Below are 23443 nucleotides of genomic sequence, written 5' to 3'. Positions count from 1 at the left end.
GACAGAGGCAAGGGAAGAATACCTTCACTCTTCTCAAATTCCATGGGCTTAAAAAGAAAAACCTAAAACTTTTAAAAGGCAGTAATATATAGAATGAGTTCCTCTACCAGAACAAAAAGCTCTTTTAGAGCACTCTTTATGGTCATCCTTCATTAATTCATTCATTCTCTCTCTCTTTCTCTCTAGCATGTAAAAATTGTGGTAAAATATACATAACGTATTTACTATTTTAGTCATTTTCAGTGTGCAATTCAGTGGTATTAAGTGCATTCACAATGTGGTGCACACTGTCCATTTCAAAAACTTTTTTTTATATCCCAAACTATCTCTTTTAATAAATGATGTATTAATATTGATCCCCTTGCTTGAAAACCTCCAATTTCTTCACAATTAATTTTTTGTCTACAATAAACTGGCCTTTAAAGAGTTATCAATCAGGCCTTCCTTCCCCCTCTTTTTTTCTTTCTAGAACTTTTAAAATATTTTGAACATACCAAATCAAACCATTTTTAAGCATTTTCTCAGAATAGAAGTTTACTCACAGAGAAATTATGGCACGAGGGGTGTGACATTCTCCCATGATACAGAAGATGAGGTTTCAGACCAAATCTTAGAGAGGAGTTGAGTTTCTCCCTATTGAACTCTGCCTTTATTTCAGGAAATTGTTACTGTATAATTTGTGGTGGAACGCTAGGCTACAATAGCAGGTAGGCAGCTTTGATTGTCTTCGACAAATTAAGAAAAAGCTAGTATAGTCCACAATATATGCTCACTTATAGCTTAGATTAGCTACAATCATAAATAAGTGAGCCTTGCAAGTCCATGTAGGACAAGTGGGAAAAATACAGAAGCCTATGAAAGTTTTCTAATGTTTGCTTTGGTTATCCTACTTCTATCAACAGGTTTTTCCACTATTTTTTTTTAAAGTAATTCTGACCCTATATAAACCAGATTAATCTGTTTTAAACAATTAAATTTCAAAGTAAAAATATTCCATTAATACTTTCTTGCTCTGTACTAGAAATCAGAAATATTCAAATCAGAAGCATTAATTCTCTGGCCTTTCAGTTTCCTGCCTGCTAAAATAACTCTTTAAAAAAAACTAATTAATTTATTTTAATTGGAGGCTAATTACTTTACAATATTGTATTGGTTTTGCCATACATCAACATGAATCCACCACTGGTGTACACGTGTTCCCCATCCTGAACCCCCTCCCACCTCCCTCCCCATACCATCCCTCTGGGTCATCCCAGTGCACCAGCCCCAAGCATTCTGTATCCTGCATTGAACCTGGATTGGCGATTAGTTTCTTATATGATATTATACATGTGGGTTGAAAAATCACCATAGGGCTTGCTTTTTTTTTTTTTCACTGAAAATGAAACTAAAGTCGTTAGTATTACAAGACAGGGGCTTCCCAGGTGACTCAGTGATTTAAAATCCACCTTCCAATGCAGGAGGTGTGGGTTTGATCCCCGGGTTGGGAAGATCCCCTGGAGAAGGGAAAGGCTACCCACTCCAGTACTCTGGCCTAGAGAATTCCATGGACTCTATAGTCCATGGGGTCACAAAGAGTCGGACACAACTGAGCGACTTTCATTTTCACTGTAAAATAGATCTCAATTAGGAGGCAGCCCTGCAACCTGGACCTCAAGAGTGACTCATTATTTTGTTCATTTCCTCAACAAACATTTATTGATCACACAGCTCTGGAAAGTTGTTAAAGAAAGAGTCCATTATACAAACTATAGAAATCACTGATAGATTTTCAGTGTCTCTTAGTAATAGAAACAGGATAAATTCATCTGATAAGTGTTGGGACTAGAGTTTGACTTAGTTTCCCTTTGCAATTATTATTGGTGCATTTTCGAGCGGCCAATAGCTTTGAAAGGATCTCACCCACACTGTGCTCCAATAACACTTGCATCATGGTTTTCTTGAATTCTCTGTCTTCTTACCTTTGGTATTCTAGAAGGTTAAACTACAAAAGAAATACTCCCAATTCTAGTGAGGCAGACTGTATTACATCAGAAAAGGTATTAGTCACTGCGATTTAAAGTGATTTAAAGCATAATTAAAGGTACTTGTAGGAAAATGTAGGAAAATGTTAAATGTAAATAATAAAATATCAAACAAGCTCAGCAGACATGGTCTATGTCTCATACAACCCCTATGTTTGACATACCACTTAACCTTGAACACAGTAGGTGACTCCTACTTTGAAAAATAATTTGTTTCAAGACATACCCACAGTGTGAGACAATCATATATATTTACTAATCTATAAGCATGTTCACAGAAGCTGGTCAAAAGCACTTACAACTTTTCTGCTGTTATGAATGATTATAAAGTACATCTACAAAAAAAAGTGAAAATTTTTCCTACAACTGGAAACATCTTGAACTCTTCAAGGCTGACATAACTTCAGAGCAATGGAAACCACATTTTTGACTGCATCTTAGGGCCTACCACAGAATGGAAAAAGAGATGGGGTTTTTTGGGGGCGTGAAGGAGTGTGGTCAGCAGAGGGGAAACTATTATAGTCTGGCACTTTAAACTTCTTCAATATAGATTATGGGTGGGATGGGGGGGTGGGTACATGCTTTCTCATGGATAAGTATAGTCTGGAAAATGTGCCCTCAATTTTGTCTGAGGAGAGAGATACTTAATATTTTAAAAAATCAACCACAATAGTATGTACCTAGTGCCTACTATATGGGAGAAAAAGGGAAGCAGAAGAAATATACTGTCTTTAATACGTATACAACCTAGTTGAGGTGACAAAATATACAGATTGTGCTAAATCATGTTTCACGGTATTAATACCATTAGTATTCAGCATAAGGGCAAAGATGTGGCTTCAGAGTAATTGGGAAGACATTCTTTGGCTCAGCCTTTCATAGACTGCTTCAAGCAATATTCAATAAGAATATCAAAGTAAGTTTTACGCATCCTTTGTTTTGCAATTTTTCCAGAAGTAACTTTCTACTAATGTTAACTAAAGTAACATAGGCCCATCAAAAAAGATGATGGGATTTTTTTCAGTCCTCAGCTCCATTATCAAAGAAATCCTTTGCCCAGAGTAGGTACTTGATGAAATTTTGTTCAATAAATGAATTTTTGGTAATTTTCTTGTCTAAAGTAATCAGTCATATAGCTGGTTTAATCACTCACTGTAATGGCACCTGCTACTTCTAGGGTATTTTGCAGTTTTCCCCCATTAAGTCTGCATAACACTAACAAGGTTGTAAGGTTATGGAGGTGTTGCACATATGTATTCTATCACATAACTATGTCTCAGTGCCCTAAGAGAACATGAGTTCCTCAAAGGACGTGACTGGGCTAAGCTTTCTGAGCACCTTCAATGGGACTTCCGGAATCTGCATATAGAACATGAGCACACTGTGTCCTGCTGACCTACTGGAACTTGGCATATATATTCAGAGGCTTAATTAATAATGCTAAACTGATTCCTCATCAACTTTTGTATCTTCAATTCTAATTTTGCACCAGTGGGTGATCTGGTTAATGTCTGTAAGATTCAGGGGATGTTTTAATAAATTGTACCTATTAGCAGGTTATATTGAACACCTCTTTTCCCCACCATACATCCAGCAACGTACACTTCTGTGGTCTCACAAAAATGTATTTACCACTGCGAAGAGCAAGCTCAGGTCTCTCCCAAGTATACTTAACACTAGTATTTTACTTCTCTAAAAGCAGTGTTAACATAGAGCTGATTGCACATTCAATTACCATGACAGACAGCAAAGGGACCAGTCAACAATTCACACACCCACTTAGTCTCTAGCCTCCCTCTAGACTTTCAGTGATTCCTGCCTGATTGGAAAAAGGAATTTAAATGTTCCTATTACTTGATCCTATTAAAGAAAGACAGATCTCAAAAAGCAAGTGTCATTGAGCTACTGTATGGGAGGAATCATGTTCTCAGACACATGATTATTATCCCAAGTTGAAATGTCTGAATCATGTTCTCAGACACTTGATTATCATCCAAAGTTTAAATGTTTCTCTCTCTCTCTTTTTGATTAGCCTGGATGACAGTGAGCTGGGTAAGTAGAATATAGGGCTCTCATGTACAGCCTTTGCTTGGCAAGGTAACCTGCAGATCCAGTGGACCTTTCTTGCATCTTCTCCTTCCTCTCTAGAGACTCCAGCCCTCCAGCATAATAAATACACTCAAGTCTTTCCCATCCTCAAGAAACACTTCCTTGATTTAAGACTCCTTCTAGTTACTGGCTTTTCCAGTATTCTACAGAAAAATTACTTGAAAGATTAGCTTATATTCACTGTTTCTTTTTCCTTCCTTACCAGTCACTGCTTTCACTAAGGTCACCAATGACCTCCACATTTACAAACTGAGTGAATAATTTTCTGCCACAGTATTACTTGATTACTTGATAACTCTTAGGTATTTGACATTCTCTCTTAAAACTGAATTTTCTCTTGGCTTTAATTATATTCCCTTTCCCCCTTCCAGTTGGAAGCTCCTTTTCAATGTTCTTCATGGTATTCCCATTTTTCTTTGTGGGCTTCCTCCACAATCATTTAGATACTGATATTATCCCTGATGCTGTTTTTACAAACATCTGAATGATTTATTCCAAATTATGGCCTATATTTCCAGTTAATTCTGATGACTTCAAGTCTGTATCTCAGAATTCTTGTGTTCCAAACTTATGTTGCAACTTGCTGAAGGGCTATTTCCACCTGAATGTCTCACACGCATATAATATTCAGCATGTACAAAACCAAACACGTTTTATTTCCCTGAAATTTTCCTCCTTGTCTTATGGTGCTAACATGAGTGTAGTTTCCTAAGTCAGAAATCTAAGTCAACCCACATTTCTCCCTTTTCCTTGCTGCTAACATTCATTCACTAATTCACAAAATCATGCTGTTTCTGTCTTGTTAATAACATTAGCATCTGTTTCCTTCAACTTCATTTGGACTTTACCACATAAACTCAGGTATTCATTATTTCTTGACTGGTTAACAATACTTTCCTAATTGATTTCTTTCCAAATCACACCAGTCCACTGAAATAATGCCATTCACAGTTTCCCACTATTTTCAGGATCAAGTTTAAACTCTTTAACTAAATACACAAAGTTCTTTATGACTTCTTTCCACTCCACTAGCTTTATCACTTTTGTATGTGTGCACTATTCTCCAGCCATATCAAAATATGTTTAATTTCTCCAAATAAATCACATTTGTGCAATATGAATAACACCAGAGTAATGTGAATGTACTAGAGTAGGACTTATCAAACTGTTTCTGTAAAGGGCCAGATAGCAAATAATTCATGTTTTGCTAGTCAGAGAGTTACTGTTGCAACAACTTTGCCAATGTAGTGTATAAAAACAGCCATAAATAATCTCTAAACTTAATGAATGGGCATGACTGTGTGCTAATAAAAGTTTGTTTACAAAAATAAGGGCTTGTCAGATTTGGTTCTTCTTGGGTCATAGTTTGCTGACTCTTGAACTAGAGTACCATGGTATATAAAGAAATCCTGTCTTCAATCCTTTTATAGAGCCAAAAACTAATTTTGATTTTTGTGCCAATTGGGATTTTCAAATGATAGGTTTACTTTAAACAAGGTACACCTGTACTTAAGACACATTAACCTCAGAGAGATCTAGGACAAAAAAGTAATTAATTTCCATCCACAAACTATATTCCTGGACATAAAACAAACTCAAGCTTTCCTAAGTATTCCATAAGTCTATGCTTTCACTTGGAAAATAAACCATCTTCTAAGAATTATTTGTTTCATTGGATTTGACATAGTAACTTATCCTTGTGGTTCATTTTACTTTTTCCTGACGTTAAAGTTCCTTGTAAATCACTTCTTTTTTCTAGATGCTTGTGTCTCCAGAGTGGCGGAAAATTCAGAATCTGATAAATATTGGGCATGGCAGGGAAAGACTGATATCACCAAATGCTTCTATGATCAATTATGTCATTGGACAAGCAGACCAAGTGTCCTTACTCTGAAGGAAAAAGTGAAGTTAGAAATACTTGGAATATCTTCATTTCCAGGTAAAGTTTTAAAAATATGATTTTTAAGTTTAATCTAGGGACTGATGATTAAGGAAGGCTATGATAATTTCCTCCTTAGTAAAAGAGAGGAAACAAGGGGCAAAGCAAGGGTTTAACCCAATATATAAGCAGAGTGGGTAGCTATCTTCTGTGGTCTAGTGTTTGTGAGCCTCCCCCACATCTCCATTATCACACTCTCAAGTTATCAAGCATTAGTAGACATGAATTTTCTTCTTTTAAGTGTTATCCTTTACAAAGAAATAGTTGTTAAGTTTTAGTATGGTAATTATGCTAGGTAACATTCCATTTGAATTAAGATAATGCTCTTTAAGAATAAATCAAGTAGGAATAAATTGCTATCAAAAAGAGTAACACATCATGAGGGGATCATTACCTACTATGACCACAGTGTTGAGATTATCATCTTTGACCCTGTGGATTAGGGCAAGGGAGGATAATGCAGTCACAAAGGGAAGGAGCCTGGAGCCTTGACAACAAAGACCTACTACAGCAACTGTGGATTACTTACATGTAGATGAACATTCAAGGGGGAAAATAAACAAGCCACTTCAATCTTGGTTAAGACAATGAGTACTTGTTTTGTTGTTGTGTTATAGCAGCCCAATTTCCTATATCACAACTAATTTTAATTATTTATCATCATCACCACCACCATTAATATTGTCATTTGCCAACACACAGAGGATCCAGTTTATGTTTCAGTCTACCAAAATTGCTTTCAGAAAAGTTAAGGACTTGGTTATTAGACACTTTTAAGACTTTATTAAATAGATAAAAATTCTGGCAATCACATGTATATATCCAGGAAATGTAGAGAGTTGTGTATGAAATGAGCCAAGACTCTTCTTTCTGAGTGTCAGTTTCCTCATGTATAAGAGGCAGAGTTGAAACACACAATTTCTAAGGCTTCTTCCATTTATAAAGCTTATGATTCTAACAGTCTATAGACTGTACTTCATTTTTCCTTATTAGTGATTTGGTAACTTCAGTCAAGGAAAGAAAGTGAGCTTTTGAACATGATGAGTGGAAGCTACATTTAACCCTGAATTATGGCTTCAGGAAGTTGACTGCTAATTTTTTTTTTAATGCTGTGGTGACAATATCTAACATGTGCACTCTCAAAAATGATCCATTATATTCAGAGAAATCTATTTCTATTTTAACATAAGGGAATATTGATTCAAAGTGGTGCTAAAGATGACTATCCTCTCTCCAATTCCTATACATTCTTCTCCTTTTTCCTCTTTTATAGGTAATATCTGAAGCACACTTAGGCTCAATAGTCCCCAAATTCATGGTATTGTGATCACTGCCTTGTCTTCTTCTTTACTATTCATAGTTTTCCCCTTTCATGTCAAATATCTTTCTTGCCAATGCAAAGTATATACAATGGAAGAAGAGAAAATGCTCTCTGGCTTTAACAGTGGGAGGTAGAATTGCTACTCATGAAATTCCTTTAAGTTCTTAATCTGTGATTAATCTGTCATCACTATACTTAAAAAGAATAGAGCATTGACTCTCATTCCAGCATGTCTATCAAATCTAAAATTCTTTAAACTGAGAGTTGTCATAAAATGTTGTAATGTAGCTGTGCAAAAATATTGCTAGCCCCAAAGGAGTAAGTTTCAACAGATATGAAGCCATTAGGAAGACATACTTAAATGAGAATACACTTGTGATTCCCACTGAAAGAATATATTTTTAAGTCACGATAAAATAGATTATGTCTCAAAAGGAAACAATAATACAAATATCATTTACTTAAAATAGTAAAACTTTATTTTTATTTAGGTTTCACATACAATATAGGTTGATGGGGTGGAGGCTTTGTCCAAGGTAATCATTAAAAACCCAGGCTGAAGGAGGATCTCTTTAAAAAGGGCTTCAACAATCACCAAAGAAAGATAATTGAGAAGCTGAAGCTAAGCATTGTCAATTAAATGCTTCCACCAAGAAATGACATGTGTCACTTCTGCTCACATTTCAATGACCAAAGTAAGTCATGTTGGCCACACCTAATTTCAGCTGGGCAGGAAAGTGCATTCCTACCATATGGCTAGAAGGACTGAAATATTTCTGACAGTCTTACTGCCTGCCACAGAGTGTAAGACTGTATATCATGTGACCAAAATTTCAGATTTATTTAACTGCTAGATATGTGAGTTTTTAACTCAATGGACTTCATAATCTTACACACTGGTTTGTTGTCAGGATCAAATAAGTAATGTAAAATGAAAAGTATAAGCCATTAATCAAATGTAATTTTTTTAAATGAAGTCTTTGAAATAAATGCAGGAGTACAAGGCTAAGATTTGACCATTTTCATGAGTTCCATTCTAGATATTTAGCTTTTCTTCACTTTACTTCCTAAGTACTTTCAGATTCTTAAAAGCCTATTAGGCCAGAGGAATTCAGAACATAAACTTAGAAATAAGGGAACAAATGAGTCTCCTCACTTGCCCTTAAGTTTGACTTGAGGCAAATGTTTTTTTTATTTAACAACTTGTTAAGTTGTAAGTTCAGGGTGACCTTCAGTTTTTCAAAAATTCTGTTTGGAGAAATGCTGAAAACTGGAATATAAGTTGCTAAGATTGACTTTCCAACTCTTGGGTCTTACCTTGGGTGGACTTGAGCTTGAAAAATGGAGACAGTATAGTTAAGACCTTGAAGGAGGTTTAGTTTAGTTCCAAAGTAAACAATGCATGGAGAGTTAATGATTTCTACCAAAACACTGTACCTTTTAAATATGCCTCATCTTGAGATGGATGAAATGAGATCCCAGAAGCCTCTCTGGGCTTGATAGAAAGAGCACTGGTGGGAAAAGTCACAAGTTTTTCCCGGTTCCCTCTGTGTGCACACAGAATGGATCAGGGACATACTGGCCCTTGCTAGGATGGAGGCTAAACAACTCATTTCCCAGGGTATGTTTCTAATGACCCTCTTCTAGGACAAACTTCCCAGGAAAATCTCTGTTTCAAACCCCTGAGATTGTTCTGGGAACTTCTGAAACTTCTCTGGGGCCCCCTTTGCTTGGGAGAAAACACAGGCAAAAGAGTTGAGTAAGCAAAGAATGGACATGAACTTGAGCAAACTCCGGAAGATAGAGGAGGACAGGGAAGGCTGGCATACTGCAGTTCATGAGGTCACAAAGAGTTGGACATGACAGAGACTGAACAACAGCAACAAAGCAAACTGTCACAAAGGTTTCAGCAAAGATAAGTCAAAGTATAAAGATGGTAACTTCTTGTACATGAGAATCTGATATCTGTATCAACGAATGGTTTTAATTCTGATAAAAACAGCATATGTCTATATTGTTGGGGGGTTAAGGAAAGGAAGGACTCAGATTAAGGGATGTGGCACATTCATCAGGAGGGAGGTCTCCACAGTCTCCTGGCCCTCCTGGTCTAGCCTTTCCTTGTGGTCTCCCGCCTCTGGGAAGAACTAAGGATATTACTTCCACTCAGGTTGTCACTAGGTGACCAGGTAAGGGAAAGAGGAGCATCAAGTGACCCCCAACTCTCTTCTTCCCTTCAACCTGTGAAAAAAGTGAAGATGACTGGGTATATACTCCAGTGTTGCCCAATACTGCTCCATCTCACTCATTAGTCAGAAGCTGTGTGACAGAGGCCTGGCTAGAGACATGAACAGCTTTCTTTTTGTCCCCTGGTGTCAGTGATGCTGGCATTTTGGTCCGTGTCCTGGAAGGAGCTCAGTTCAGCTCAGTCACTCAGTCATGTCTGACTCTTTGCGACCCCATGAATCACAGCACGCCAGGCCTCCCTGTCCATCACCAACTCCCGGAGTTTACCCAAACCCATGTCCATCGAGTCGGTGATGCCATCCAGCCATCTCATCCTCTGTCATCCCCTTCTCCTCCTGCCCCCAATCCCTCCCAGCATCAGGGTCTTTTCCAATGAGTCAGTTCTTCGCATGAGGTGGCCAAAATATTGGAGTTTCAGCTTCAGCATCAGTCCCTCCAATGAACACCCAGGACTGATCTCCTTTAGGATGGACTGGTTGGATCTCTTTGCAGTCCAAGAGACTCTCAAGAGTCTTCTCCAACACCACAGTTCAAAAGCATCAATTCTTCGGCGCTCAGCTTTCTTCACAGTCCAACTCTCATATCCATACGTGACCACTGGAAAAACCATAGCCTTGACTAGATGGACCTTTGTGGGCAAAGTAATGTCTCTGCTTTTGAATATGCTATCTAGGTTGGTCATAACTTTCCTTCCAAGAAGTAAGTGTCTTTTAATTTCATGGCTGCAGTCACCATCTGCAGTGATTTTCGAGCCCAGAAAAATAAAGTCTGACACTGTTTCCACTGTTTTGCCATCTATCTGCCATGAAGTGATGGGACCAGATGCCATGATCTTAGTTTTCTGAATGTTGAGCTTTAAGCCAACTTCTTCACTCTCCTCTTTCACTTTCATCAAGAGGCTCCTTAGTTCCTCTTCACTTTCTGCCATAAGGGTGGTGTCATCTGCATATCTGAGTTTATTGATATTTCTCCCAGCAATCTTGATTACAGCTTGTGCTTCTTCAAGCCTAGTGTTTCTCATGATGTACTCTGCATATGAAGGAGCTCAGGTCTACCCATATCAGTGGATGCTTCTCACCGGTTTCAGGTAAAACTTCCACCTAATAAATAGTATGTTAGCACTGGAGCCTGGATAAGCTCCTTGGGGACTGGGAACCATTAGATGAAATATTCTTCCTTCTCCCTGCCCTTTGCTGAGTCATTCTCCATTAGAACAATGGCGCTGGGCTTGTCATCTGCAGGTTCGTAAGTGACGTAGCTGTCTTTGTTCTTCTACAGGTAAAAGAAGATCAAAATCACGACTGAGAGCACAGTGAGGAGGACCACGGTGATAACAACTACAATGAGGGCTGTGCTGGCTTCAGTTATCAGGGACAGGGCCTCAGTGGCCTGTATAATTGTGGTAGCCAACAGTTCTTGTTCTGGAGGAGGCATGGTTGGGAGGCTAGTCATTGTGGCAGCAGGATGGGCACCAGTAGGGAGGTGTGAATCTTTATTTTTTAAAATTTTAATTGGAGGCTAATTACTTTACAATATTGTGGTGGTTTTTGCCATGCATTCAAATGAATCAGCCATGGATGTACATGTGTTCCCCATCCTGAACCCCCCTCTCACCTCCCTTCCTATCCCATCTCTCAGGGTCATCCCAGTGCACTAGCCCTGAACATCCTGCCTCTGCATCAAACATGGACTGGCAATCTATTTCACAAATGATAATATACATGTTTCAATGCTATTCTCTCAAATCATCCCACCCTCACCTTCTCCCACAGATCTGAAAGTCTGTTCTTTACATCTGTGTCTCTTTTGCTGTCTTGTATATAGGGGCATCATTACCATCTTTCTAAATTCCATATATATGCATTAATATACTCTGTTGGTGTTTTTCTTTCTGACTTACTTCGCTGTGTATGATAGGCTCCAGTTTCATCCACCTCATTAGAACTGATCCAAATGCATTCTCTTTAATAGCTGAGTAATATTCCATTGTGTATATGTACCACAGCTTTCTTACCCATTCATCTTCTGATGGACATCTAGATTGCTTCCATGTCCTGGCTATTGTAAACGGTGCTGCGACGAACATTTGGGTACACGTGTCTCTTTCATTTCTGGTTTCCTCGGTGTGTATGCCCAGCAGTGGCACTGCTGGGTTGTATGGCAGTTCTATTTCCAGTTTTGTAAGGAATCTCCACACTGTTCTCCATAGTGGCTGTACTAGTTTGCATTCCCACCAACAGCATAAGAGAGTTCCCTTTTCTCCACACCTTCTCCAGCATTTATTGTTTGTAGACTTTTGGATAGCAGCCATTTTGACCACTGTGAGATGGTACTCATTGTGGTTTGATTTGCATTTCTGTGATAATGAGTGACGTTGAGCATCTTTTCATATGTCTGTTAGCCATCTGTATGTCTTTGGATAAATGTCTGTTCAGTTCTTTGGCCCATTGTTTGATTGGGTCATTTATTTTTCTGGAATTGAGCTGCAGGAGCTGCTTGTATATTTTTGAGATTAATTCTTTGTCAGGTGCTTCATTTGCTATTATTTTCTCCCATTCTGAAGGCTGCCTTTTCACCTTGCTTATAGTTTCCTTTGTTGTGCAAAAGCTTTTAAGTTTAATTAGGCACCATTTGTTTATTTTTTCTTTTATTTCCATTACCCTGGGAGGTGGGTCATAGATGATCCTGCTATGATTTATGTCAGAGAGTGTTTTGCCTATGTTTTCCTCTAGGAGTTTTATAGTTTCTGATCTTACATTTAGATCTTTAATCAATTTTGAGTTTATTTTTGTGTATGGTGTTATAAAGTGTTCTAGTTTCATTCTTTTACAGGTGGTTGACCAGTTTTCCCAGCACCACTTGTTAAAGAGATTGTCTTTTCTCCATTGTATATTCTTGCCTCCTTTGTCAAAGATAAGGTGTCCATAGGTGTGTGGATTTATCTCTGGTCTTTCTATTTTGTTCCATTGATCTATATTTCTGTCTTTGTGCCAGTATTGTACTGTCTTGATGACTGTAGCTTTGTAGTATAGTCTGAAGTCAGGCAGGTTGATTCCTCCAGTTTCATTCTTCTTTCTCAACATTGCATTGGCTATTTGAGGTTTTTGGTATATCCATACAAATTGTGAAATTATTTGTTCTCATTCTCTGAAAAATACCATTGGTAGTTTGATAGGAATTGCATTGAATCTATAGATTGCTTTGGGTAGTATACTCATTCTTACTATGTTGATTCTTCCGATCCATGAACATGGTATATTTCTCCATCAAAGACATCTTTGATTTCTTTCATCAGTGTTTTATAGTTTTCTATATATAGATATTTTGTTTCTTTAGGTAGCTTTATTCCTAAGGATTTTATTCTTTTCATTACAATGGTGAATGGAATTGTTTCCTTAATTTCTCTGTTTTCTCATTATTAGTGTATAGGAATGCAAGGGATTTCTGTGTGTTAATTTTATACTCTGCAACTTTACTCTATTGATTGATTAGCTCTAGTAATTTTTGGGTGGAGTCTTTAGGGTTTTCTATGTAGAGGATCATGTCATCTGCAAACAGTGAGAGTTTTACCTCTTCTTTTCCAATCTGGATTTCTTTTATTTCTTTTTCTGCTCTGATTGCTGTGGCTAAAACTTCCAAAACTATGTTGAATATTAGTGGTGAGAGTGGGCATCCTTGTCTTGTTTCTGACTTTAAGGGAAATGCTTTCAGTTTTTCACCATTGATGATAATGTTTGCTGTGGGTTTATCATATATGGCTTTTATTATGTTGAGGTATGTTCCTTCTATTCCTGCTTTCTGAGGGTTTTTTTTTTTATCATAAATACATGTTGAATTTTCTCAAAGGCTTTCTCTGCATCTGTTGAGATAATCATATGGTTTTTTATCTTTCAATTTGTTAATGTGGTGTATCACATTGATTGATTTGTGAATATTGAAGAATCCTTGCATCCCTGGGATAAAGCCCACTTGGTCATGATGTATGATATTTTTAATATGTTGTTGGATTCTGTTTGCTAGAATTTTGTTAAGGATTTTTGTATCTATGTTTATCAGTGATATTGGCCTGTAGTTTTCTTTTTTTGTGCCATCTTTGTCTGGTTTTGGTATTAGGGTGATGGTGGCCTCATAGAATGAGTTTGGCAGTTTACCTTCCTCTGCAATTTTCTGGAAAAGTTTGAGTAGGATAGGTGTTAGCACTTCTCTAAAGTTTTGAAAGAAATAGCTGTGAAGCCATCTGGTCCTGGGCTTTTGTTTGCTGGAAGACTTCTGATTGCAGTTTCGATTTCTGTGCTTGTGATGGGTCTGTTAAGATTTTCTACTTCTTCCTGGTTCAGTTTTGGAAAGTTGTACTTTTCCAAGAATTTGTCCATTTCTTCCAAGTTGTCCATTTTATTGGCATATAGTTGCTTATAGTAGTCTCTTATGACCCTTTGTATTTCTGTGTTGTCTGTTGTGATGTCTCCATTTTCATTTCTAATTTTATTGATTTGATTTTTCTCCCTTTGTTTCTTGATGAGTCTGGCTAATGGTTTGTCTAGTTTATTTATCTTCTCAAAAAACCAGCTTTTAGCTTTGTTGATTTTTGCTATGGTCTCCTTTCTTTTTTTGCATTTATTTCTGCCCTAATTTTTGATTTCTTTCCTTCTACTAACCCTGGGGTTCTTAATTTCTTCCTTTTCTAGTTGCTTTAGGTGTAGAGTTCAGTTATTTATTTGATTTTTCTCCTGTTTCTTGAGGTAAGCTTGTATTGCTTATGAACCTTCCCCTTAGCACTGCTTTTACTGAATCCCATAGATTTTGAGTTGTTGTGTTTTCATTTTCATTTGTTTCTATGCATATGTTGATTTTTTTCTGTGATTTGTTGGTTATTCAGAAGTGTGTTGTTTAGCCTCCATATGGTTATATTTTTAATAGTTTTTTTTTTTTGTAGTTAACACCTGATCTTACCGCATTTTGATCAGAAAAGATGCTTGAGATGATTTCATTTTTTTTTTGAATTTACTAAGGCTAGATTTATGGCCCAGGATGTGATTTATCCTTGCAAAGGTTCTGTGTGCACTTGAGAAAAAGGTGAAATTCATTGGTTTGGGGTGTAATGTCCTATAGATATCAATTAGGTCTAACTGGTCCATTGTATCATTTAAAGTTTGTGTTTCCTTGCTAATTTTCTGTTTAGTTGATCTATCCATAGGTGTGAGTGGGGTATTAAAGTCACCCACTATTATTGTGTTACTGTTAATTTTTCCTTTCATACTTGTTAGCATTTGCCTTACATATTGCGGTGCTCCTATGTTGGGTACATATATATTTATAATTGTTATATCTTCTTCTTGGATTGATCCTTTGATCATTATGTCGTGTCCTTCTTTTCTCTTTTCACAGCCTTTATTTCAAAGTCTATTTTATCTGATATGAGTATTGCTACTCCTGCTTTCTTTTGGTCTCCATTTGTGTGAAATATCTTTTTCCAGCTCTTCACTTTCAGCCTGTATGTGTCCCTAGGTTGAGGTGGGTCTCTTGTAGACAACATATATAAGGGTCTTGTTTTTGTATCCATTCAGCTAGTCTTTGTCTTTTGGTTGGGCCATTCAATCCATTTACATTTAAGGTAATTATTGATAAGTATGATCCTGTTGCCATTTACTTTGTTGTTTTAGGTTCGAGTTTATAAACCTTTTCTGTGTTTCCTGTCTAGAGAAGATCATTTAGCATTTGTTGAAGAGCTGGTTTGGTGGTGCTGAATTCTCTCAGCTTTTGCTTGTCTGTAAAGCTTTTGATTTCTCCTTCATATGTGAATGAGATCCTTTCTGGGTACAGTAATCTGGGTTGTAGATTTTCCTCTTTCATCACTTTAAGTATGTCTTGACATTCCCTTCTGGCTTGAAGAGTTTATATTGAAAGATCAGCTATTATCGTTATGGGAATCCCCTTGTGTTTTATTTGTTGTTTTTCCCTTGCTGCTTTTAACATTTGTTCTTTGTGTTTGATCTTTGTTAATTTGATTAATATGTGTCTTGGGGTGTTTTGCCTTGGGTTTATCCTGTTTGGGACTCTCTAGGTTTCTTGGACTTGGGTGGCTATTTCCTTCCCCATTTTAGGGAAGTTTTCAACAATTATCTCCTCAAGTATTTTCTCCTGGCCTTTCTTTTTGTCTTCTTCTTGGACTCCTATGATTAGAATCTTGGGGCATTTAACATTGTCCCAGAGGTTTCTGAGGTTGTCCTCATTTCTTTTAATTCTTTTTCTTTTTTCCTCTCTGTTTCATTTATTTCCACCATTCTATCTTCCACCTCATTTATCCTATCTCATGCCTCAGTTATTCTACTGTTGGTTCACTCCACAGTGCTTTTCATCTCAGTTATTGCATTATTCATTATTGATTGACTCTTTTTTTATTTCTTCTAGGTCCTTGTTAAACTTTTCTTGCATCTTCTCAATCCCTATCTCCAGACTGTTTATCTGTAATGCCATTTTGTTTTTAAGATTTTGGATTATTTTTACTATTCTGAATTCTTTTTCAGGTAGACTCGCTATCTTCTCCTCTTTTGTTTGGTTTGGTGGGCTTTTATCATGTTCCTTTACTTGCTGAATATTTCTCTGCCTTTTCATCTTGTTTATATTGCTGTGTTTGGGGTGGCCTTTCTGTATGCTGGACGTTTGTGGTTCCTTTTTATTGTGGAGGTTCCTCCCTGTGGATGGGGTTGGATGAGTAGCTTGTCAAGATTTCCTTGTTAGGGAAGCTTGCATCAGTGTTCTGGTTGGTGGAGCTGTATTTCTTCTCTCTGGAGTGCAATGAAGTGTCCAGTAGTGAGTTTTGAGGTGTCTATGGGTTTGGTATGACTTTTGGCCGTTTATATTTTAATGCTCAGGCTTATGTTCCTGCATTGTTGGAGTATTAGCTTGGTATGTCTTGCTCTGAAACTTGTTGGCTCTTGGATGGAGCTTGGTTTCAGTGTAGGTATGGAGGCTTTTGGATGAGCTCTTATCGATTAATGTTCCCTGGAGTCAGGAGTTTTCTGGTGTCCTCAAGTTTTAGATTTTAGCCTCCTGGCTCTAGCTTTCAGTATTATTCTTACAGTAGCCTCAAGACTTCTACATCTGTACAGCACCGATGATAAAACATCTAGGTTAATGGTGAAAAGATTCTCCACGGTGAGGGACACCCAAAGAGGTTCACAGAGTTACATTGAGAAGAGAAGAGGGAGGAGGGAGATAGAGGGGACCAGGAGGAGAAGAGGGGGAATCAAACGGGGAGTGAGAAATCTAGCCAGTAGTCAATTCCCTATTTGCTCTCCACAGCCTGGAACATCCAGAGAGGTTCACAGAGTTAAATAGAGAAGAGAAGGGGAGGGAGGAGATAGAGGTGACCTGGGGGAGAAAAAGGAGAGTCAAAGGGGAGAGACCAATCATGCCAGTAATCACACTCCAAAGTAAAAATGGGTACTGAAGATTGGATTCTTAAAGGTACAAAATTGATAACAAATACCAAAAAGCAAAGATTAAAAATCTAGAGTAGAGGTTAAACTCTCCAAAATACAATATAAAAAAAACAAAACAAAGGCAAAAATATTATAAAAATATATATATGTGAAATTTGTTTTTAAAATAGGGTCTTTTTTTTTCAAGGTTTTAAAAATGAAAATTAAAGGAGTAATAAAGAACTTAGAAATCAAAAAATTAAATTAAAAAAATGATAATAGTAAAGTATATCTAGGAATTTCTCTGGAGCTGTTGAGGGCAGTGTGGGGTTAGTTCAGTTTCATATAGTTCCTTGTTCCAGTTTATACTTCTTCTCAAGGTCTATAAGGCCCCTTCCAATGTAGTCACTGCTAACTACAGGGTTTTAATCTGTTGCACCTGTCACTTCCAAATCGGTTCCCTCTTCTTTATTTTGGCTTCCTCTGTTTGCAAGTCTCTTCAGGGTCTAATTTCCACCCTGACACAAGGCGGTGAAGGAGGTCATTTATTTAGGTTCAGTTGTGCTGAGGGGAGGGAGGAACACTGCAAACAAATATCACTGGCATGTGTGGGGAGTGCTTGCATCGTCAGGCCACACTGGGCTTGCCCCCACTCACAGCGTGTGTGCTTTCCCTGTCTATACTGCTCAGGCTCCAAGTTGCTCTGCAGGGGAACTGTCTAAAGTGGGCCCTGGGTTGCGTGCACGTCCCAGGTCTACTCTGCTCAGGTTCAGGTCCTCACGTACTCCACAAAGGCACAGACTCAGTTGGGCCTGCATTTTGTGCCTTTCCCAGGTCCGAGCAGCTCCACTGACCAGCTTGGTGAGTGCACTCTCCCCAGGTGGGCAGTGTGTCTTATCATCTCCTCGTCCCAGCCCCTGGGTTTCCTGGGTGCTCTGCAAGAGTGCCATCTCAGGTGTGCCGTGTGTCTCCTCTGGGGATCTGACCTCTGACTGTGACCCTCCTGGTGGGTGTCAACCATCCAGGATCCCAGGAAGGCTGTGTTAGCAACTGGGAGCCTGCTCACAGTTTGGTAGAGGGTGCTATGTCTGGAGTCGAGATCGCCCCTCGCCTTTCAGCTCTTGCTGTCGCCCGCCTGCCTCTCTGCCTCTGGCGGGGGGAGGGGCCAGTGTGCAGCCGGGTTAGCTCCCTAAGATTGTCCTCAGGGCATGCAGGCTCTGTCCTTACCCTAAGCATGTAGCCTGCACGTCCCTGTTCAGCTCCTGCTCGCTGCTGGTGGACATGAGCATCTGAGCTTCTTCTCCACTGTGAGTTGCAATTAGGCGTGTAATCTGTGGGTCCCCCCCTCCTTATATTACCCTCTGAGATTCCAAAACTCCCCACAGACCCACTGGTGAGAGGGTTTCCTGGTGTTTGGAAACTTCTCCTCCCTCACGACTCCCTCCCCAGGACGGGTCTCTGTCCCTAACTCTTTTGTCTCTCTTTTTATCTTTTATATTTTGTCCTACCTCCTTTTGAAGAGAATGGGCTGCCTTTCTGGGTGCCTGGTGTCCTCTGCTAGCATTCAGAAGTTGTTTTGTGGAATTTGTTCAGCGTTCAAGTGATCTTCAATGCATTTGTGGGGGAGAAAGTGGTCTCCCCATCCTATTCCTTTGCCATCTTAGGACCGCCCCCAGGAGATGCACATCTTACCAGCAGACAGGTGGTGGCAGTGGGGATGGGCTGGTGCTGCCGCATCCCTCTCAACTCAACAAGGGTGGCACCACAGGCACTTTGGAGACCCGCAGGGGACTCAGAACTGAGAAAGCACCCAGGGATGTGCAGAGTTAGCTGCTGAAGCCCCAAATGTAATTTTTAATTATCCATAATTTACTGATGAATTATTGTATCTAAAAATAGGGGCATGAATGCTCCTTCTGTAGATAGAGTGTAAAATCTCAATTTGTGGGAATTTGGAATGGCAATCAAATAACAGCAACCATTCAGCAATAAATTACTATTTATAAAAATTATATATACAATTACTTACTTGAAATGGTTTGGGATTTAACTCAAATGTTTCTACAAATACATATCAGTCACATACTATTCCAGGACAGTTTTACCTGAGTTTAATGACACCCCTCCCTTTTTCTGTCACCTGAACCCAGTGGTATTTTGAGCTACCTAAAAAGGTGTCATAAGATTCTAATAAGAATGCTCAAAGGGATTTTAACTATATTCAGATTTTCCTTTTTTAAAGCAACAGCTTTAGTGAGATGCAACTCATATATGTGTTTCTCATTTTAATAACTCTATGCTATGTGGCCCATTGAGGAGAGGCAGTGAATGTCACAAAATAAAAATTAGAGGCATAGGGGATACTGCTTAAAAAAAGAAGGCAAAAACAATGTTGTGACTGCTTTGTTTATGGTTGTTATTTTAATTTTTGTCTTTCTCTCTTTCTCTGTGTCTCTGTCTCTCTTACACACACACACACACACACACACACACACAGAGTTTTGACAGTTTTATTATTTTCCCTTATTCTCCTATTCAAATTATGTTGATATGCCCTGGGGCCTGGTATCAGAGGATACCCTTTGTAAAATCTAACAAACGAGCGAAAGTACTAAAGAGAAGTGACTCCATGAGGGTGACTTTCTGATTTTTTTTTTTTCCTTTTTTAGGATTTTATCTTCCTTTTAAGAAAACTCCCCACAAATCCCTGGATAATGCCATAGGCTATAGATATTTAGCAAAAGTTCCCTGGGGAAAATGTATGAAATTTCTAATGTGTCAATAATGTTACATTTTGCAAAGTCTGTTAAACTTTCCAGGCTGAGAAAATCCAAGACAAATTGACAAATGAGATTTTATATATCGGTCTTCCAGATTCACCCACAAATAATGGTATGGTAGAAGATACCAAATAATTCATAATGACATAATCCTTTGCAATCAATGATTCAAATGTAAATGAACTCTTAAGAAGGAGAAAAATATAACCCATTACTCAGAGATCTATACCTTTGCTAAAATTCTACTTTATTTAGCTGGAAGTCCTCTTGTCCTTTTGTATTCTTGGCACAATTCTCCATTGGGTGTCTGACTCATCTCTAATCATTAAAATAAATTATTCTGATTTTCAGCTAGAACTGTGGTTTACATATGTGCAGTGTTTGTGTATGAATGGTCCCTGCATGTGTGTCAGAGTTGGGAGAATGCTCATGCCTTTCATAGTCCATGGACCTCAGATCTAAGCTACTGTCCCCATAAATCTACAGCTTTAGCCTTAAGGGAGTGTTCTGCTCTGGTTTCACACTTAGTGAAGTGTTTGATTCATCACTTTGCATCTCTCTATCTGTACCACTCTCCTCCATCCCCTCCTTTGTCTTGGATAGCTCATTTTATGTTTTAAGTTCTGGGTCATGGGTACATTTTCTCCCCCTAACAGGAGCTGGCCTTAAAGATTCCATTTTAAAAATACTTTCAAAATTGAAGTAAGCACTTTTCTCCCTCTCTCATCTCTATCTTCATTTCTAGAGTTATCAAATTAGACAATATCAAACATGTGCTGCACCCTTTCCCTTAATGCATATATACAGCTAGATCAATGGGAAGATAGTTCCTCCAGAAATGCCTGGGGCAAAATAGAAGGACATTTGCAGAAGAGAGGCTCGGAGAGATCATTTAATCCAGGCCCCTGCCTTCAGGCTGCTGCCAAATTATTTAGGTCTCAGGATTATTGCAGCTCCCCTTGAAGATCTACATAGTTTCCATCCAGGTGTTTCATTCTAGTCTGTTTCACTAGAATACCCCAAAACCATCTTCCTTATATCCCATTGAACCACTTTTTTGTTTTTATTTTTTTTATTTTTTAACTTTACAATATTGTATTGGTTTTGCCATATATCAAAATGAATCCACCACAGGTATACATGTTCCAGGTCCTTGTTTATTCTTCTATATAGGTAGAAATCAAAGGTTTAAAAATCCCCTCTAAAAAATATTTCTTATACACACAGACACTATTTTGGTCACCCTTCAAGGCACAACTTCTTAGGCTATGTGGGTTTTCAGATGTCCTTAATGTGTTGTGTTCTAGGTTTCTCAAACCTCTTCGAAAACTTATCAAGAGGTTCTCTGAGGTAAGAAGAGAAAGGCAGTCAATACTGAAAAAAAGGAAAAGTTAATAAAGAAGGAGAGCATACAGCTTAGGAAGGCATATACTTTTCCAACACTACCATTCCACAGTTCATCAGAATTGAAAACCTAGAAATCAACCCCTTCTCCTTCTCCTTCATGCCGCATATAGTTACCAAGTCTCACCATTTCTGTGCCTATCTCCAAAACCAAGCCCTTGATCCCTCTTTCACCATCCCTTGCTAATTCACCCCACCCTACCCACCAACACATAAACAAGCCCTGTGTACTACTCAAGGTCTACCCTTCAGCAGTTTGAATGAGCATCATTGTAACAGCTCTTAACCAGTCTATTTTCAGTTTGCCATCTAATTCATCTTCTAGACAATACCACAAAATTATATTTCTAAAATGTCAATTTGAACATTATTTCTTCTGCTCTAAATCATTGGATGGTCACTATTACCTAAGAATGAAGTCTATTTTTAAAAATCTAATCATAGGAGGCTCTATATGAGTTTAGTCTAGCTTACCTGTTTGGCTTCAATAAACTAACATTTCTCCATTCATACCATATACCCCTCCACTGTATTGGGTAATTGTTTTTCCTTAAACAGGCTACCTACTTTTATGCCTTTGTGCCTTTTTACTTGTTGTTCTTCTCTGTCTAGAATATTATTTTTGTCATGCCCCTGATTTAACGTGCTTAAACATGATCATCTCTGTGGAACAGTCTCCAATCTCCCAGGCATAGTTTTTCATATGTCTCTTTTTAACTCTTAACTCATAACTTTTCAACAATTTCTTTATATCTATAACTCTGTTACTATATTGAGAGGGACTCTATCTTATTCACTTTGTATTTTCTTTTTTATTTCAATGCCTAGTACAGTGTCTACTGTAGACTTAGTTCTCTGAAGACTTTTTAGGATGGGTGAATGGATGAAAATATTTGAGGATGAAGAGAGGGAGCTGTGATAAACAGATGGTCAAACTGGAGGACATCCCATAGTGGTTATCTATACCTTTGTTTGGAAGGCTGGCTTATGTCAGTTTGAGAAATAGGGAACTTGAGTTTTTGAAGTTGGGTCCCCTGGATGAGTAGCTAGGTAGCCAAAGGCAGAAACTCAAAGGTATTTAAAAGCTGTGGCTAAGAATCACAATAAGAGAGATGGCTATATGCAGGCACCCATTTCTGGGGTCCTTCTTCCTGTCCCACTACTTCCAAGCGACCTGCTCTCTGGAGCTTCATACTAGACTTAGATGCCAGACTCTTCCTAGGTTGCTGACATTAAGAACATACCTGTTCCAGTTGTTGGAGTTGGCAGTGGTTTTATTTCTCTGAGGAAACTTCTATAAACAAAGTAATTTGTTTTGTTTTCCTCCCATCTAGCTTCCATCCATACCAGATTCCCCCCATCCCCCACCATTCCCACATGATGCACTACAAGCCAAGTTAGGATGGCAGCTCTCATTCTGAAGCTGACATGACACTCTGAAGATCTTCACCAGCCAAATTACTCTCCATAGATTGCTTAATTTCTGGAACATGTTCCATAATCACATTTTTCTCCTGACTACACTTCATCGTCTCCTTTTCCTTATCTCTTTGCTCCATTTCCTTTCCTTTGCTGACAGCAGGTGGCCAGTGGTATCTTGGAAAGAGAACCTGGCAGCAATTCAACCCAAAGCAACAGAAACTGTGATTCAGTTAGCTATTATTTGCCAAGTATAGACTCTGATGGGAGATCGAGATTTTTCTTACTGACTGCATAGGTGGCCAGGACTGAGGATAGAGGTGTAATGTGGGAAAGTGGTACAGAGACAAGCAATAACCAGATTTGCAACCATTGTCAGTCCATCAAAAGCCAACTTGATTTTTCCATACTGTTTATAAAATGAGATTAAAATTCCCGGAAAATGTCGCCTCAGAATATTCATGGTTAAACTGGCACTGCATCCATTTTACAGATGGTCACTGGTGAGAGGAGATGTTACTGAAGTCCCTCATAGTAAAATTGAAAAATACACACCAGAATAGAATTCTTTGGTGTCTTCACCCTCAGGTCCTATGTACTTGCTGAAATCTCCTTGAAATCAACTTCATTCAAAATTTATTTATATTAAATTTTCAATTCTAGTTCCATCTTCAACAAAAATTAAGTTATAAGCCCATTGTCTGGCTCTGTAGAGGCAGAGGTGAATTTCAATGGATTTTCAGTTACCTGGGTATATTCTCAAATGAACTACAGTTTCATTT

The 23443-nt window shown here is 38.3% G+C and overlaps 1 protein-coding gene and 1 pseudogene across 19 annotated transcripts in view; both read right to left on the bottom strand.

The window, feature by feature from the left end:
- The window catches only part of IL1RAPL2 (interleukin 1 receptor accessory protein like 2), a 1479983-nt gene that overhangs the window by 165610 nt on the left and 1290930 nt on the right, over positions 1-23443 (bottom strand). The gene's annotated exons all lie outside the window — the stretch shown is intronic.
- LOC133242997 (small cell adhesion glycoprotein-like) lies at positions 1230-13571 on the bottom strand (annotated as a pseudogene).

This window comes from Bos javanicus, chromosome X, assembly GCF_032452875.1.
Source record: "Bos javanicus breed banteng chromosome X, ARS-OSU_banteng_1.0, whole genome shotgun sequence".
Lineage (NCBI taxonomy): Eukaryota > Metazoa > Chordata > Mammalia > Artiodactyla > Bovidae > Bos > Bos javanicus.
The sequence above is the reverse complement of the archived record's forward strand: the minus strand, read 5'-3'. Positions and strand labels throughout refer to the sequence as shown.